This window comes from Saccostrea cucullata, unplaced genomic scaffold (genome assembly GCF_032062105.1).
Source record: "Saccostrea cucullata isolate Sc308-1 unplaced genomic scaffold, CSIRO_AGI_Scuc_v1 ctg11728, whole genome shotgun sequence".
In the NCBI taxonomy this organism is placed as follows: Eukaryota; Metazoa; Mollusca; class Bivalvia; order Ostreida; family Ostreidae; genus Saccostrea; species Saccostrea cuccullata.
This window is the reverse complement of record NW_026927630.1, coordinates 12,642-31,569: the sequence shown is the minus strand read 5'-3', so window position 1 is coordinate 31,569 and position 18,928 is coordinate 12,642. Positions and strand designations below refer to the sequence as shown.

Sequence of the window (18,928 nt, the reverse complement as noted above, 5' to 3'; positions counted from 1 at the left end):
CGTTAGTGGTTTTATTACAACATAAAAATATATTTTAACCTAAAAGTTAAACGTTTGTTGTTTGACTTTGTTTTAAGATTTTTTTCTTCTTTACAATATTGATTCTATTAATGAGATCTACTTTACTAGTAAAAATACATGTAATATAGATTAGAACATCTGAAAAAATGTTTTGATTGCCCTCTCCCGACCGACTGACTAAAATGGCCCGTCTCAAAACTTTTTTTTAACATTCCAGGACATGAAACTTTTATACCTCTTATCTCATCAACGAATATGTTGAAATTTTCTGGGAAAGTGTTTTACAAATAATTCTTCCCTGATTCTGGAGAAGCATTATTTGTTTATTGTTTATTTGCATTAAACAAGCATTACTTTGGCCTTATTCTTGACCTTGTGTGTGTGTGTATTTAGTATTGCAATGGTGCTCATAATGTAAAGTTTATTTCACTGTATTTGTAATTTGTAAACATATTTGTTAAACATATGACCAATCACTTTGATTTATATTTGGCTTCTGGTTATTTCTGACCATAACCCTGGAGCCAAGTAAGGTCACATAAGGGATTTAATTTTATGGGAAGTCTTTGAAATAGTCCGCATTGTAAGATTTTCATATATTTTTAAAACATATCCTATTATGTAATAGATTCGTGCATTTCAAATTTTAAAAACTATACAATATTTTCGACTTATCTAAACACAGCAGAATGAGGAATCTTTTTAAATCTCTTTTATAGGTCTCATCCAAAGGGCCCAGATTGGTTGATAGTATGTTGTTTTACACCCATCTCGAGAACTTTTTACATGAATAAAAATTATTCAAATACACATGTACATATAGGAAACGTTATTAAAAATACTATTTTCCAATCATAATAAGTCGAATTTATCATTTAAAACTGCATAGAAAATTTTAATTGTCATTCTTTAAGAAAGACTCAATGGCATAGACAAATGGCGCTAGTTTAATTGTTGTTTAACATCCCTCTTGAGAATTTTTCACTACTGTGGAGACGCCACCATGCACTTGCAAGTGGAGGGCTGCAAATTTTGTCCTTTACTCAGACCTCGGTTTATAGGTCTCATCCAAAGGACCCAGATTGCTTGATTGTGTGATGTTTATGCCCCGCTTGAGAACTTTTTAATTCAATAAAAACTCCACCATATACCGAAGGACTTCAAATTTAGACTTTTACTCGGTGCTTAGGGCCATTGAGCATGTACTATGTACGTAAGTATAACCCCAAGACCTGCAACGTTCATTTGAAAGTGCCAAGCTTAATTAATAACGTGATATTCCAACATTGAATTGTAAATGAATATATTTTGAATTTTGAATATATTGAATACAGTTGGATACTATACTGGTATTTAGGTTTACATCTAGGAGAGGAACCAGTTTCAAGATAATCATTAATGCATTTTTAGGGATTCCATGGCATCTTCAGTGAATTTTATGTTTTTTTTTTTCTTTTTTATGTTCTCCTTCGTTTCACTCATCCGAACATAAAATATTTCTATTCTAAGTACTTAGAAAATAAATAACAGAACACAGATATAAAGTATGTTGAGCGCCTATCAACCAGTTTATTCGCATATATGTACAATTAACACGCGACTTTAAGTAGCGATGCACTGGATGATGACCCCAAGAAATATATCCAAAATTCCAAATACAATCTATCTGCAAAATACAATGAAACATCTCTTAGTTATACATTATATATATATATATATATATATCTATATGTAATTCAAAAAAAGCGTGTTCGAAATCTGGTTGATTATTGCTCGTCGATGACCGCTTTACGCCTGACCAACTTCTTACATACTATGACCAAACAACTACCCTTATTTGTGCTTACGCGTATAAATTAATCCCCACATACAACTAATAGAAAATGATTTATGTTCTCCTTCGTTTCACTCATCCGAACATAAAATATTTCTATTCTAAGTACTTAGAAATAAATAACAGAACACAGATATAAAGTATGTTGAGCGCCTATCAACCAGTTCGAATACAAAGGTTGGGTATATCATTAATCTACAAAAGAAATTAAAGAATTCATAATATAAGATTCAAAGTAACAGCGAGTTTGTTATTTAAACTATCTGAAATGTAACCATCTTTAGCATTCTCCGAACGCCATCTGCCATGAGCTTTAATAAGTCTATCTGGAAAATTGTTATTAACTGCTGTAGTTGCTCAACCACTTCTCAAACTATGTAAACCATAATCTTTAAAATCTACACACACACTTTTAACTTATAACTTATAAACATTGTCCTTTTTGAAAAATGTAATCGCTCTAAAAATAAAATCATTAGACTTAAAAGTGAGACAAGCTTTTATAGATATGTATTTTTCAAGATAAGAAACAGGACAATGTTTATTACCTGATTTCGCTATAAGAAACATATCACCTTGCCTGAAAATTTCTGTTTTGCTTTTTTCAACTCTAATTTCAACATGTGAACCTGATTCATGAGACTAAATGTCACACATTCGAATAATCGCACAAGTTCATCATATCTTAAGAAACCTGCATAACCTAATAACAACATACATACCAATCTCGAATGATATAAATTTTCTAACTACGGAAATTTATCCATTATTTTATCTAAAATCTCTGTTGTAATAGTTTCCTTATTAACTACAGGTTTCGATAACAATCTCTTCCCTCCTTCAAAATCAAATTTACAAGGTTGTCTGCACATGAATTATTACAAAGATTTGATCAATATGTCCATTCAAGTCTATGATATGCCGCATTAATGACTGCAACTGAAGACTGCTTTTGTATAAGATAAGACAAATAAACTGTAACAGAAGATGGTGTAGCGGGTGGATGCAGAAATTAAAATTTTAGACACCAGGACTTAAACTGAAAAAAATAGCTCTGTATTTTTTAAACGTGTTATCACTTTTACTGTGCATTACTATATCATTCATTTTGAGTACCGTGTCCTTGAGTCTCAGTCTGAATCTTTTTAATTTCTTTCCAATGCGAGAAACTACATGTGAGCTGAAATTAAAAAAAAAATAAGAAATTTACTTAGATATAAATATATCTGCATTTTTAATCTTCTTGATAACATTTCACATTTTTCTTGATCAAATCTCATAGCTCATCTGTAATCTTGATCAGTAATGCTTCATTAACAATTATATGCAACATAATATCTAAAATTTATTCACAATTCCCCCATCCGGGCTTCATGCGCGATTGCCCCATCCGGGCTTCAGTTAAAATTGCCCCATCCAGGGCTTCATTAGCAATTGCCCCATCCGGGCTTCATCACAATTGCCCCATCCGGGCTTTTTTTGTTTTTTTTTTAAAATTACAAAAGCCCCATAAAGGCTAACATACATTCATTATCATTGTCTGTTATAACATAGCATAAACACAAAATTAACAATCAGAACAGTCTATATAAAGCACAATAACATTACTCTGGAAACTGCGTTTCAGCAAACACACTCTCTGCATGAGATCCTTTCCTGAAAAAGTTTCGAGGCTTGTGATATTCAAGCCATTCTTTAACAAAATTTTGAAAATTTCCAGAAAACGGCTTAACTAATAAAGGCCAAAAAGGTACAGATGGCCATTTAGGAACAATAAGAGTACCTCTTGCTTTGCACAAAATCAATTGTTTAATCACTTTTATAATCAGATTAACAGGAACTATCCAATTATTACCTATAGACCAATCAAACCCAAAAGCATCTACACCTGATGTTCCAGGATTCCAAACTCTGGAATAAAATTTTTCTACTTTCTTACTTTTAGAGTCTGCAAATAAATCATTATCAAATGCCCCCATTTTTTTACTTAAAAACTGGAAAATGTGATCACCCACTGACCAATCATCAAAATCAAAAATCTTACTGTACGCATCTGCAATTTCATTCATCCAGGATAAGCACGTGTTGTTCTGTCGTAAGGCTTCCTGTTGGTGCTTCTTTTCTTTGCTCTGAAAATAGCTTGTCGAAGCTTAGTAGCATCGTCAGCGTCGTCAGTAATAATAGGATCATCTTCATACTCTTGTACAACGTCCCAACCATATTTATCCGCTATGCGAACAATTTTGTTCCTTTTATTCAAATGAGTTATAGTAGAATTCAAAATTTCTTTAGCCGTTTCTAATCTGTTATTTTCCAACAGGTTTAATACTTTTCTAATGTCAGTTTCTCTTTCTGCATTAAATTCAAACTGAATTTTATTGCCTTGATATCTAAAGTCAGGTACCTTTTTTTCTGTTGACTTCTGGGCTAAACTCAACTCGCTGACGATTTCTTGCTTTTGCCGTCTAAGCGCCCTATCTAATTTGTCTGTAAAAATATCCAGTGCATCTTGAGTAGTGAATTCATCTTGCGAATTTTGTGTTAAGCCAGGTCGTCCACTTAGGCCAATTTGGGGCGCAGCATGTATAACCCGCTCCTCGTGACTAGAATTTGACTCGTTCATTCCAGGTAAAGCGTGTTCGAAATCTGGTTGATTATTGCTCGTCGATGACCGCTTTACGCCTGACCAACTTCTTATATACTATGACCAAACAACTACCCTTATTTGTGCTTACGTATAAATTAATCCCCACATACAACTAATAGAAAAATGATATATCTTTAACATTTCAAATTAAAGTAATGGGGAATCTGGTTAAGACTTCATTCAGGTTTTACTTAACTATAGATATAACATATTTCGAATGAATGTCCCATGCATATGCATTGCTATAATTGTAGATATCAGAAGGAGAGAGCCCCCTCCCTCTGAAATTTTTAGAGTTAAAAGGTTCTAACGGTATGTAATGTCCATGAACCCGTTCCCAGGACTCATTAAAATTTCAAGAAGTCATATACCTTATAAAAATAGACCACTCCATCCCCTGAAAGAGGTTTTGAAGTTTGAGGTAATTTTATAGGGATGAGTATCGCCAAAAATTCCGTATCACAATATATCACGATAATGTTATCATGATATTTTTACAAGCAATTTTTACAATGATTTTAGATGACATTTTTTTTTTCTTTAAAACATGCTAAAAACAAATTTTCACTTTGTTGAAATTTTTAACTTCATAAAATTGATCATGTTTGGATGGTAAGGTGCCGTTTTTTCACCTTTCACAATTTTTTAGGCTTTCCTTCTTTCTTATTTGAAAGGTTGGATAAATAAATTATTAATTTCTGGACTTTGTCATATGTACCTAAATACGTTATTTAGGTCTACCACATCATAAATACGGATTACCCCCCCCCCCCCCCCAAAAAAATGCGCATATAGTGGTATATAGCATATCCCTTGTAATAACTTTATTTTTATTATTTATTTTAAAGTCTTATTACTTGTTTGTTTATTTATTTTTGCTTGTCAAAAAATTATGAGACTTAAAATCTGCGTATTTGACATCCCCCCCCTGAAAAAAAATACAGGATGTCTGTGCTTACAATAACCCCTATAACTTTTTTAAAAATTATCTTAGGCCCTCGCTAATGAATTTATACCATACTAATTCATTCCTACTATAGAGCTGTAGACATATTTTTGTCCCTGCACAAAGCCGTACTAAGGAATTGGAAAGGTTTAATTTTTCTATTATTTCTGTTGCCATGGGAACAGGAATCCATAGCTACTAATGGAATAATCACTGGTTTCAGTTTGCAGACTCATTTCTGCATGACTGTCAAAGAATTTCAAGATCATATTCCTGGCAAAACTATTTTAATGCATAAACAGAATGTCTATTCAAAGGAGATTTATTGGCATTTTTGAACAAATATTGGGTTTTTTGATAATTGAAAAAAATGATGTTTCGACAATATATTTTTCTAGAGTTCTGATATATCAAAAGGCACATTATAAATAACAAAATAAATTCCACCGGAATAATTTCTGTTGCAATTTGTTTTAGGTTTGGGTGTTTTTGAGCTAGATTGACTGGACTATTAGCGAGATCATCTCGCCAAAGCGCGATTATCCCTCTTTACACCCATTCTCAATATAAGGGCTCAAATAATGTCGCCTCATTTTATTTAGAGAAACACCACTGATGTAATTTTTAATCTACATTATAAATAGTCATATGACAATGAATAAGAATTCATATAATTATCGATATCTGAAAGGGTATTTAAGAAGTTCCAAATTCAAAGATAGTAGCCTATTTGAAATGTACGTTACTGTCGCCGAGGCAAATATTATGCTAAACCCCCTCTGTGTAATATATAGTTTTGATTCTCAAGTAAAAATTTTCTGATAAGTTAAACCTTGTATCACATATATTTCTTTTCATAACAATAAATACATTTACTTTGTGATAATAAATAATTTTTATTGCGCAATGTCCCTGTCGCTTAATTCTATTTCATCCACATTACCAAGCAAACACAAAGATTATACACCTGATAGTTTTGTCCTCCTTTATTTATTAATGGGCTAAAGTTGAAATTTCAAAGGATTAATTACTCCTATTTAGATAATGTAACATGGAATTGAACAATTTGAGCAACTTTTACAAATATGTTTACGGAATGAAAGACATTTTCAATCGTAGACATAAGAAAGAAATGTACGTTACCTATATTCTTCCATTAAGAATATATATTAAGTAGAAAATATGAGACGACTCTGAATAAGCAACCCCTTGTATCCTGTAAACTGGCAAAGACGTTTTGCTACACAATTAAAAATTATTTTTTACATGAAAAGTGATCATTTGAAATGTACGTGACTGAAATGTACGTTACCATGAAATTCGAATTAAGTGAATCTACGCACGAATTTCATGTATTCTAATACTTTCACACACTCGAATGTGTACACAAAGGAAAGTTTCAAAGGTTGGAGGTCGGCTAAATTCCAAAATTAATGAAAGAAACGTTTCTGCTGAGGAAAAAAAATATATTAAGGTCAATTATATGTAATATAATTTTGATACCTGTTATATATTTCTGAATACGAAACCTATATGATGCATTTCTAATGATATGCAAGTTCAAATAGTATCAATTCATTGCGTGTCTAACGTACGATTGTGGTAAGGAATTGATTTTTTATATTTGAAATGTTCGTTACGTATGGTAACGTACATTTTGCGTTTTTCTAACTGACATTTTTTTTAATTTAGTCAATGAATTGCGTTTACACGAGCGAAACAAAATTATCGTTACAATCCATTTGACAACTGACCACATAAATCCATCAAAATGCACCCCCAATCCTCGTAAATGTGGTAGACTGTTACCACATGCTAAGAAAATTTGATTTCTTAAGTGTATTAAATTCATCCTTGGCAACCTTTTTGCAGTTTGTTTACTTTTATATGTGACCATTCGTCAATATTAATTTAATTGTTGTTGATAATTTAAAACAAGGTATGCATAGGCTTATAATTGGTAAAAAAAAAAACAAACAAAAAGAAAAAAGAAACAAAACATATAAAACCAAAACACAAACACGGTCACGTACATGTCAAATACTGAAAGGCATACAATACTCAGTTTTGTTTGAATCATTGCATTTTGGGTTATATTTTTCCAGATCTGCTGAAAAGCACGTATGTTTGTGTTTTGACAAACGATTTTGCAACATACTAAATGAAATTGTTAACAAGACTGTCGATGGATATATTCGGAATAGATTTATGTTAATTTTCAATGGCCAAAAAACACGAGGATTTGTTTAATCATAGCAAAATACGTCTGACTCTTATTTTTTTTTGTCTGTACCCTTGCACGCAGGTAGAAGTAACTAGGCTACGACCGGTGTCAATTTCAGCGAAACAGCACAAAAGAATGGTAATGAACTGAGGTGGAGGGGACTCCCAATAATATGTGAAATGAACGTTACCGAAGTGACGTGACATTCATGTAGTTGATGACAAATAACCTCGTTTGTTACATTATGATTTCTTATATTACTGCATTAAAACGCATTATTGAAATGATTTTGATGTGAATAATTGCTTTTTTTTCAATATTTTATTACTAATTTACATATTATTACAAGCTTGAAATGTACGTTACCTACTCGTATTCTGAGGCAATCGTGTCTTTATAGTGGTGATTGTGACATATAACACAATGCGATTACATAGAGAATCTTTTTTGGAATAAACTGAAACAAAACGTTGAATTTTTAGATGAAATTATAGGCTTTTTATTAAACGGAAATATATCTTGAAATGTACGTTATATTTACGTAGTTTTTAAATCGGCATGGATATATGTTAGAAAAAGACAGTAACTACAAAATAGAATTTTACTACATGTACTTGTTAAGTTCCAGTATCTATGGAAAATGACAAGATTCCAAACTGATCGCTCTAAACAAAACAAACAGAAGAATTTAAAGCATATATTTAAAAAATGTTTTTATACATCTGGATCAAAAAGTAACCTTTGTATTTTGAAAGGAAAAATCAAACGCACGTTCGTATGCCGAGAAAATATGTTGCTGACAGAGTTGGTAGGATGTGCTGGTGTTAAGATGAGATATTCCAATTGTGATTTTAATGACTACATTTTTTTGACATATCTTTTGGACATTGAAGAAAGAGTAACGTACATTTCAAGCTACATTTCTAATACTTCACCCTCTACTTTACCGTCTTGTCATTACTCCATGTATTAATATTTGATGAAAAAAATCTGGAAACAAAATCTTCAGATACTTTCTTTCAAATGTAATTAATGAAAAATTGTTATGTTGAACTTCATTTTTAAAAAAAATCAGAGAGGCATTTGTGCCCTTATATTGAGAATGGGTGTTTAGCGGGAGAAAAAACATTAGCATTTAAACGGGAATTTTTTTGTTTTCGTTATAAAATAATCAAAAATCTCGTGCATATTGAAAATCCGGAGAAAGCTGTATTGAAGTGTGAATTTACTACAAAAAACTGACAATATTGACCAGAAATTTAAGACAATCACTGCTGCGTGTGAGAATAAGATGCTGAAATCCACGTGTAAATCGTGCCTTTTTAGCGAAGGTTTCAACATTTACAGTCAGATATGTTTTTGAAGCATATAAATTATGTATAGATATCCAAATTATATTGATAGGGTCTTAAGCTATTGATTTGTACAAAATTTAAAAATAATGTTCTTTAGAAACCCATGATATTTGCTTAAATATTTGATCATTGGTTGACGCGAAGAAGTACGGAAGCGCAACAGGGTTGTAACGTTTGTGGAAAAGTCATGATAAAAAAAAAGTTTAAACTGAGGTGTGTATACATAGAATATGGGTAAACCATTCATTTAATGGAATATTGAAAACAAATTCATAAAAAAAAGGTTTATATTGAGTCTAACCGATATCTACTTAGTACAAATGTTGATGCTGAATTGTTGTAAATTCAGGAAAGCATGATTCAACGGCGTCGGAAGCAAATTGGGAAAAAGGGGGGTGTCTAATTCAGAGAGAAAAAATTAAATCTGAAAAAAAAAACTTGACAAAAAGAGGAGAATTTGACCATAAGATTATCCAAACCTCAAAATCCTATTTCGTGCGGGTAGAGGGGGGGGGGGGTAGCTTCGAACTTTTTTTCAGTTACCACTTACCATCTTTTCATTAATACAGAAACGTGCCTGTTGATAGTGTAAAACATGTTACACAGTTACATGTACCTTGAATTAAATTTCATAACTTAACAAAATTAGAGAAACAGAAATGCGAAATTGCATTGTTGAAATTGCTGCTACTTACGTGTTGTTAATTATAATTTCAAAAAATATTCCCTAGGTATTTTTACCGGTGGCAATGAACAGTTCTTCGTTTGAGGTCACTTTAATTGCGTTGGTAACATATGTTGGGATCCTGCATCAGTTAAAATGTGTAAATTTTAAAAGGAAATGAGATACCCGGTACTTTCCAAAACATAGGCTACATGAAAGCACACAGACCAGGTGGCATTTTTATATTTAAAAAAAGGGGGGGGGTCTTCTGAAAAATCTGCCCCCAAAAATCAAATAGATAAATAAAATGCTAAAAGTGTTGATTGTTACTGTTAAATGCCGAGTCGGCAAAATTTCAGCCGTATTTTGGCGGCAAAGACATCTATTTTGAAAGAATATCTACAAACATTGCATGGAATACTTCGAATTTTACATTTTATTATACCATGTAATCGTTTTATTGAGTTAATAAGAGATGCTATTGTCACCTTTAATAGCTTCCCTATTAGAAGATCGAGTCTTAGTTGATCACCGATAAGACTTTCAATTAAAATGGTAAAGATTTAAAAATGGTTATGTCGATAGCTTTTAACATGCCTGATAAGAGTCTCGGTATATGATACATGCATTTAAAGAAATCTAGTCGCACAACCTACCTACTGTATTCGTTTCTAGTAAACCCCCCCCATCCGTCCATCTACATGTACCATCTCTTGCCGTCTAAAATATCACGTTTCCAGTATAACTTGCAAAGTTTGAGACAGTGCAATAATATAGGAGAAAATAATTTTTGGGGTTGATTAATTTACGTACAACGAGAATTTAAATTGACACTGAACGTATTATTTTCACGTGTAAAATATACAGAAAAATTAATATATCCGTTGATATTTCCATTTCTGAATTTTTTCTCTATGATAACCCTTTGAAAGTACTGTAAAATCACATATTTTTGGGGTCAAACTTTTCGTGGTTTGAGGAAAATCTCTTGGTTCGTGGGGATTTGATTTCGTTGATCAAGAATTAATGAGTACTTATGTGTGTGGCATTTTACATTTCGTGGTGGACATGAATTCGTGGGTCTCTTCATACCACGAAAACAACGAAAATTAAACCCCCACGAAAATTTGTGATTTCACAGTATGCGGAGTTTATTTCTTGATAATTCGGCCGGCTTAAAGACGAATAATGACCGCCATCAAATAATGACCGGGGGTCATTATTCGACAGCGAAAAATGACCCGGTCAATTACGACATAGCAAAATGACCCTTTTGCCCGTAGAAGAAAAGTGTCACCACCCTAAAAATTTGCAGAACCCACGTGAAGAAAAATGACCCCCGTAAAAAATGACTCCCTGTTGATTAAAGCTGAAACTTTTAGGGGGCAAAAAACAAATTAGATAAAGAAGCATATTGGCCAAAATGCTCACCTGAGCTTATTTGGAATCAATTGATGATATGTTGATCTCATAACATACGATTATAGCTATATTTTAAGGTGCGATGATTCAGAATCTAAAGGAGTAGAGATTTATCGAGCCTAAAGGGTTAGGTAAACATTGTTTTTCGATGGTGGAAATCATTGTTCTGACAGAAAAAATCAGCAGTATTATATATTATTTTATCCTCCGCTTGAAAAGCGGGAGGGTATACAGTAAAATTCGTTTAGTGCGAACACGGATATAGCGAAGTTTTTCTGGGTCCCCGGCAAAATTTTTTATCAAATCTTTGTAAAATTTTACGGTTATAACGAACTCTGATATAACGAATTAACGGATGAAGCGAACTGATTTTGAGTCCCGTAGAGGTTTAATATAATGAAAATTACATCTTTTATAACGAACTTTCAAAGTTTATTAAAAAAAATTGATAATTAAATTTAACTGACTTTATTTCTTTCAAAAATTTATATATAAAATTCAATTCATAATAAAACCTTAGTTATCGAAAATATGTTTTGTAATATTTGCTTCCCTAACATATTTGGTAATTATTCTTGAAGGAAAACATCCATATTCCTAATTCGCTATAATGGTTATACGAATTCGTTATACGGATTTAACGAATTACGGATAAAGCGAATTAAATTCACAGGTCCCCAGGACTTCGATATAACCGAGTTTTACTGTATAGTGATTGGGATGTCTGTCCGTCTGTTACGCTTTGGGGCATCCATCTGTTATCCGCAACTCCTCTTATACATAACAAGATGTGTTGGTAAAACACTGATGCCCCCGTATGGCAATATAGCAAAGATTAAGCTTTTATTAAATGCTAATTTAATTAATTGGTACCAAAAGTAAGGTAATCTCACTGGAAAACAATTGTGAAATTTGAAAGTAAGCCAATGTTAAAGTTTTTTATCAATAAGTACAAAAATCTCCAAGGTGACTGCCAAAAGGTCATGGTCAAAGGGTCAAAGTAAGGTCACAGGGTCAAAGTTATTGTTATCAAATGAAAGTTCTTGTCATAAGGATCAAATATGTAAAGTATGAAAGCACTAGCCCTAACTCTTTAAAAGTTATGGTTAAGGTTTGCTTTTTCAAAGTAGGTCAATCTCAAAGGTCGAGGTCAAAGGGTCAAAGATCTTTGTATTCTATGAAGGTTCTTCTCACAAGGATTACATATATGAAGTATAAAAGCCCTATCCCTTACCGTTCAAAAGTTATGGCCAAGGTTAGAGTTTTTTCACAAGTACGAAAATCTACGAGTTCAAGGTCAAAGGGTCAAGGTTGTTGGTATCCAGTGAAAGGTCTTTTAACAAACATTACATTTGTGAAGTATAAATGTCATGGTATCTACTGTTCAAAAGATAGGGCCAAAGTAAATTTTAAAATTTTCATGTAAAAGTGGGTCAAACTCCGAGGTCAAGGTCAAAATGTCAAATTTGGTGGTACCCAAAGAAAGGTCTTGTCACAAGGAATACATATATGAAATATGAGAGTCGTAGCTCCACTATGGGCAAGGTTAAAGTTTTTGCGGACAAACAGACAAACAGATAGACAGCTAGACAGACAGACACGACAAAAACTATATACCCCCGAAACTTCGTTTACGGGGGCATAAAAAGATGTATTTGTAAACAGCTATGCCCCTGTATGGCAACATAGCGAAGATTAAACTTTTCTTAAAAGCAATTTAAATATAATGGTACCCAAATTAGGGTCTTCTCACAAGAAATACAATTGCAAAATAGGAAAGCCCTAGCACCACTTGTTAAAAAATAATGGCTAAGGACAGGTGTTTGAAAAGAAGGTCAAACTCAAAGGTCAAAGGGTCAAAGGGTCAAAGTTGATGGTTTCTTAAGAAAGGTTTAATGTAACAAGGATTACATTTATTAAATTTTATGAAGTATGAGAGTACTATTATATTCCGTTTAAAAGTTATAGCCAAAGTAAATTAATTAAAAATTTGGCATTTTTGTGTAAAATGGGACAAACTCCAAGGTAAAGGTCAAAAGGTCAACTTTGGTGGTACCCAAAGTAAGGCCTTGTCACAAGAAATACACATAATAAATATGAAAGTCATAGCTCCAATAAATGAAAAGTTATGGTCAAGGGTAAAGACCGCCAGATAGACAGACAGACATACAGACGGACACGATAAAACTATATACGCCCGAATCTTCGATTACGGGGACATAAAAAGAAATGGTCTTCAATTAATTTTCATATTATGATACAATATAAAGGAGACGTTACAAAAATGAAAATGTTTGTTCTGAATTTCATATTAAATTCTCTGAAAGATATACTGACTCAGAACTGAGAAAAAGGGTGGAGTAAAACAAGAATTAAGAGATGTAATGAATACTGTGTGCTAAATCAAAAGGTTATGTTTACATTTATAGCTTTTGCATTAGAATGTGTATTTTACACTAGCCCATAGCTTTACAGAGCATATTTTTAGGTGTTATACCCAACCCATCCCCTTATCAACAAACGCAACCAAAAAAACTACTCTACCTTTATTTTTCTATAAGGAGGGACTAAAAATAAGCTTAAATAATTTACTATTCTACTAATTCTCAACTGTTACTTTGCCACAATTCTTTCAAGTATACCCCCACCAGCATTTAAAGTATGCTTTAATTCATGGCGAAGTAAATTATGATATGATAGTACTTGTATAAAGGCTTAACTTCATTTCAATATTTAATCTAGAGCCTCTTTCAGTATTATTGAAAGGTATAGTTTTATTTATATTTTTGCTTTTCATTTATATAAAAAAATATATTCATAAATTTCATCTCCAGGGTGCGTTTGATCCATTTACATGTACATGTACCATCTTTGATTTTCTAGGTTTGCTCCTTTATCAGAGAAATGATTAATTGATTGATTGTTAATTTCTTAAAACTGATTTGTCAATATTTCGGTAAAGAGAAATGAGGAACTTTATTACCCCTTCGTGCTCAGAAGAACAAAGATCAAATCTATTTGAACAGATGCATGAATTACTCGCAGGAAGAAAAATTAAAATATACAGCATATTTTTCCCTTTCACCTATTATAAATTTTATATCACTTCAAAGGGGGTCATTTTTCAATGGGGGTCAATTCTTTTATAGGAGTGACATATAAAATAATGACCCCTATGACTCTTTTTCTACAAAAAAAATGATTTTTTTCTACGGGTGGGGGGTCATTTTTTATCGTTGAAAAATGACCCCTGGTCATTATTCGATGGGGGTCATTATTCGTCTTTACACCCCCAGTTGTTTTGATACACAAAGCATCCTCTATGTAATTATGATTTTTTTTTAATTAAAGGCAAGTTGTTGAAAATAACCTATATCAAGAATTCATTTATAGTCAAAAATTAAAAATGCTATAATTTAGTAACCTTGATTATATCATCAAAGACAAAATATCACTGTTTTGATTGAATGACATTTTTGAATAAAAGGTTACGTTAATTAATTAATTTCACGCCGCAATGAGTTTTACCATATGACCGATCATGATAAGAAATACGAGGCCATTATGACCAAAACAGAACGTCTGCTTACTCCTTCGTGGCACTTTTCCGCCTGTAATATTCTTGAGTTCAATTTCTTATCTGCTAAAAAATAGTTAAATGTGTAATGGACTTTTGAGTTTCATTGTTGTTTGTTATCTCTCTATCTCATTAGCTAATTAAGTAATTTAGTGATGAATGCTGAACACATATCTTAAGTATGAAAAAAAATTAAGATTTTTGTTTTACACAGAGTAAATAAAATGGTTGCATCACCCCGGGCCTTTATCTGTTCAGATCTTCTTTGACAACTGAAATACCTTTTCGGAAAATAGTTTACATGTTTACATATATGAGCATTTAATAGCTTTTTTTCTCTCCTGTAAAGCAAAGAATAACCCTAACAGTTTTAAAATTAGATGATCATTCAAAATAAAAAAAAAAAAAAGAAAAAAAAAGAGAGAGAGATGTAAAAGCAGCTCACTCAAGAAGAAACTTACCTCTGCAAAGTTAAAATCAACGTCTTCATTAAAAACATTCATTTTTCATTTCGCTTAGCATTCGAAGCTTTCTTCGATCCGTAAATCAATGAGAGCGACGTCGTCAAAAATTTTGTATTTTAGTTTAGCAAAATTGATATATGATGAATCAAACTGACAATGACATTCCAGAGTATTATTTTGATACTTTCATTATATTATCTTACCAGCTAACTGAAAAACATTAGAAAGCTGCATGTATTTTCCATGGGTCTTCATTAATTAATGCAAGTATTTCTCCATTTGACCAGAACTGATTCTAAAATATATTCTATTCTCAAATTTAAGGTGAAACTAAGTAAATTTGAGCTAAAAATTATCTTCTCCCTTTTAAGCACATCGTTTTTAGTTATTGAAGTACTTCTGAACCAAACTTCTAAGTGTTCAACTAATATTTTTTAAGTTTAAAGAATAAATGCATACAATAAATAATTTCATTGATTCATGCAAAATATGATGCATATCTCAGTTCGATTTTGTGTAAATTTCCTCTAAGTATCTTGTCAGAATTTTAAACAAAGTGTCAAGGAAATGATGTACCATCGAAATGAAATTTCACACAAAATAATAACTAAGGAGTAAGACCGCCACTCGCTCTAATTACTGTAAGAATCCTTTACATGTACCCCTAAATAGGACCCATCTGCCGCCACACCTACTGCATAGATCTTTCCAAACCGTTGAAATTGTGTGGAGGAGGGAAGGGGGTGGAATTCCTTATAAAATTCCCAAATGTGTTCAATGGGATTCACATCCGGGGATTTGACAGTGCATCATAACACGGTGGCATTTTGGTCAATATCCATGGGCGTTTAGCACATAAGTGCGCCACTTTAAGGATGATTCAGACTGCTTGAGCTGATATTAGACTGTCACCCTTTTCTTATCATTTTCGTACGATTAAAATTGTTAGTTTTCATGTTTCTAAGATTGTTTCAGGACAATTTAACACTCTTTTAACCTGGTGTGACATGAAAAATGTGTTTAAATGGGTTTTGATACTGGTTGTTAATTTTTAAGATTAATACCAATGAGAATTAAAAGCTAAAATAAAAGTGAGTAAGACATGGTGCAAGGATGATCCAAATATCAACATTCCAACGGCTCTCTCTTCTTTGTCAATGATAATTTTGCCAATGTTTTGTGTCTTTTAGTAAAACCAGTTTTATCAATTTGATATTGGTCACAAAAAGATGCTAATTACACAAAACACTTACCACAAAGTACATATTTATTGTTTTTAAGCTTCGTCACGGAACGTTGGTTTTCATCGGTGATATTTGATTTTCTTTCAACATTTATTGAGAAGAGTCATTTGTTGTAATAATTAGAAATTAACAAAATTATTTCATAATTTATCCTTTAACTTATAGACAATAACTTTCAATAAGCAGATATATAAGAGTAATTCACATAGTGCTAAATGATCTCTCTTTATGCTAGAATATTTGGAAATTACCTTTCAGAGTTAGAGTCATTAACGTTGTTTTGTAAGAAACATTTTCTGTGCTTTGAACCACGGTAGCGCGGCATACAGAAAACAGATCTGAAAAAAAAATTAACGGAACAAATACTTTAAGCTGGATGAAGCAAAAGGAAGCTATATTCTTTGTACGACGACCACAGAAATCACCCTTTTCACGACTATGATTAAGGTAAGACCCAGCCAATTCTACTTAACAACTTTCCCTGTTACATATACATGTACACAATACAATCTATCACTGGAGCTAATGATTAGTGAAATTAAAATCTAAAATATTTTTATTCCTCACTATGTAAAACATAATACACTACCAGATGTTGCTCTGTGTGTTGAAAGTGACTGAGTCATTGAAAATTCTTCCTGAAAAGTTTCTGAAAAGAAGAGACAACACTGATTTTTTTTAAAATCATGGAAGTATTTTTAAAATCATGAATCTTAGAACAGCAACTTATCACAAATTTCAGGACTTGTTGATACATATGAAAACAGATTCTGAACTTAAAACAAGAGGCCCAAGTGCCACATCGCTCACCTGAGGGGCTTTGACCATGCTATTCTTTACTAGATTTCCCCCTTGTAATACCTATTGTGACCCCATCGTACCCCATTCATTTTTTTTTCATTATTTAATAATTTCCTTTTTCTAGGATTTAATAATTTCAACTTTTCTGATTTAATGATATTTCTTTAGAAGATTTTTAAAGATTTTTCCTATATATTTTCTATTAAAATTTTCATTATTTTGCCTCACTTCATACCCCCGGGGGTTCGATTTATTTCAAATTTTAGTTCTACACTACCCAATAATTTCCACATTTTTAGCTTTACTGGCCAAGTAGTTCTTGAGAAGAAGATTTTTCCTAATATTTCTAAGTAAAACTTTGATTCCCTATTGTGGCCCCACCCAACCCCCGGGGTGATGATTTGAACAATTTAGAATCTACACTACCCAGGATACTTCGACGAAATTTTTAGCTTTTCTGGCCAAGTAGTTCTTGAGCAGAAGAACTTTTAATGACCCCTTCCCATATTTTTGCCTTTTCTTGATTATCTCCCCTTGTGAGAAGACCTGGCCATTCATTTTTACAATTTAAATTCCGCATCACCCAAAGATGCTTTGTATCAAGCTTGGTTAATAATTTTCGTTTGGTTCTTAGAAGAAGTTCAAAATAGAAATTTTCTTTATTTCATAATTTTGTTTTCCTTTATTTCATAATTTCGTTTTTCATTGTGATAAAAATGTCACGTGAGTCGTCGGCTCAGGGGAGCTAAAAATACTGTCAGATAATATTTTTTTAATGCATCGCATTAAAATAAATACCCTAATAAAAGTTAGATAATTTTCAGTATTCAAGGTTTTCTTAATCTTTCAGCTTTCATAACAAAGAAAAGAAAAAAATGTAGTAATCAATGAATATCAGTATCCTTACGAATAAGGTGAATTATGATTATTGATCGGTGTACCTGTACATCCCAGAATGTGATGACAAGACAGTTCCTCGCAGTTTTCACATACATGTACATTTCTTCTCCACTATTCATAAATGACAAGACCAAAAAATCCAATGTCACATTCTTTGAATTTAAATTTTAAATTATTGAATTGAAATAAAAAAAAACAACATATTTATCATTTAAGCAAATTCAACATGTCAGCTATTATTGTGATAAGTCATATACATTTTTCATTTCGTAACTGGGACCGTTACATATGGCATTTTCCTCTTCTTTTTTCTTGCCATATTCCCTATATGTTCATTAAATAAGACAAACCCTGTGCATTTTTCATTAACAAGCGTTTTTAAATTTGTTGGTAATTATATTCAAATTTTAGCATTTGCATCCGGCGCATGTGAATGCATGTGCGTGTATGATCATATCATCTTGTCTAAACTATCTACATATATTAATATACAATATATTAAAGCATATATTCAAAAGTATGAAAAATCACTCTTTCAAACGTTTTTTCATTATAAACCTTAGGATGCAATGCACAGTGCGTGCACGTGCATGATGAAAATACCTTCTTGTAATACATTTCATAACATGCATATAAATTTCAAGATATATAGATTGAAAAACAAGGGAGTTATAAACGTAATTTAAGCCAATCAGATTGCAGCACACGTGCATGCGCGTGATTTCATGATTTTTTTTATATTATACTTGTAAAAAACTTTGCAAGATTGTTTTAAATTTCAAAGCATTTAATCCAAAAACATCCGAAACATTTCTTTTAGTGTATAATT

General features: G+C 32.0%; 1 long non-coding RNA gene across 1 annotated transcript; it reads right to left on the bottom strand.

The window, feature by feature from the left end:
- Positions 1-16,384: 16,384 nt before the first annotated feature.
- Positions 16,385-18,182, bottom strand: LOC134275034 (uncharacterized). The gene is made up of 3 exons (XR_009993757.1): positions 18,141-18,182; positions 16,988-17,047; positions 16,385-16,736 (listed from the first exon to the last, which is right to left on the bottom strand). It is a non-coding gene; the product is annotated as an uncharacterized LOC134275034 (long non-coding RNA).
- Between the last annotated feature and the right edge of the window lie 746 nt (positions 18,183-18,928).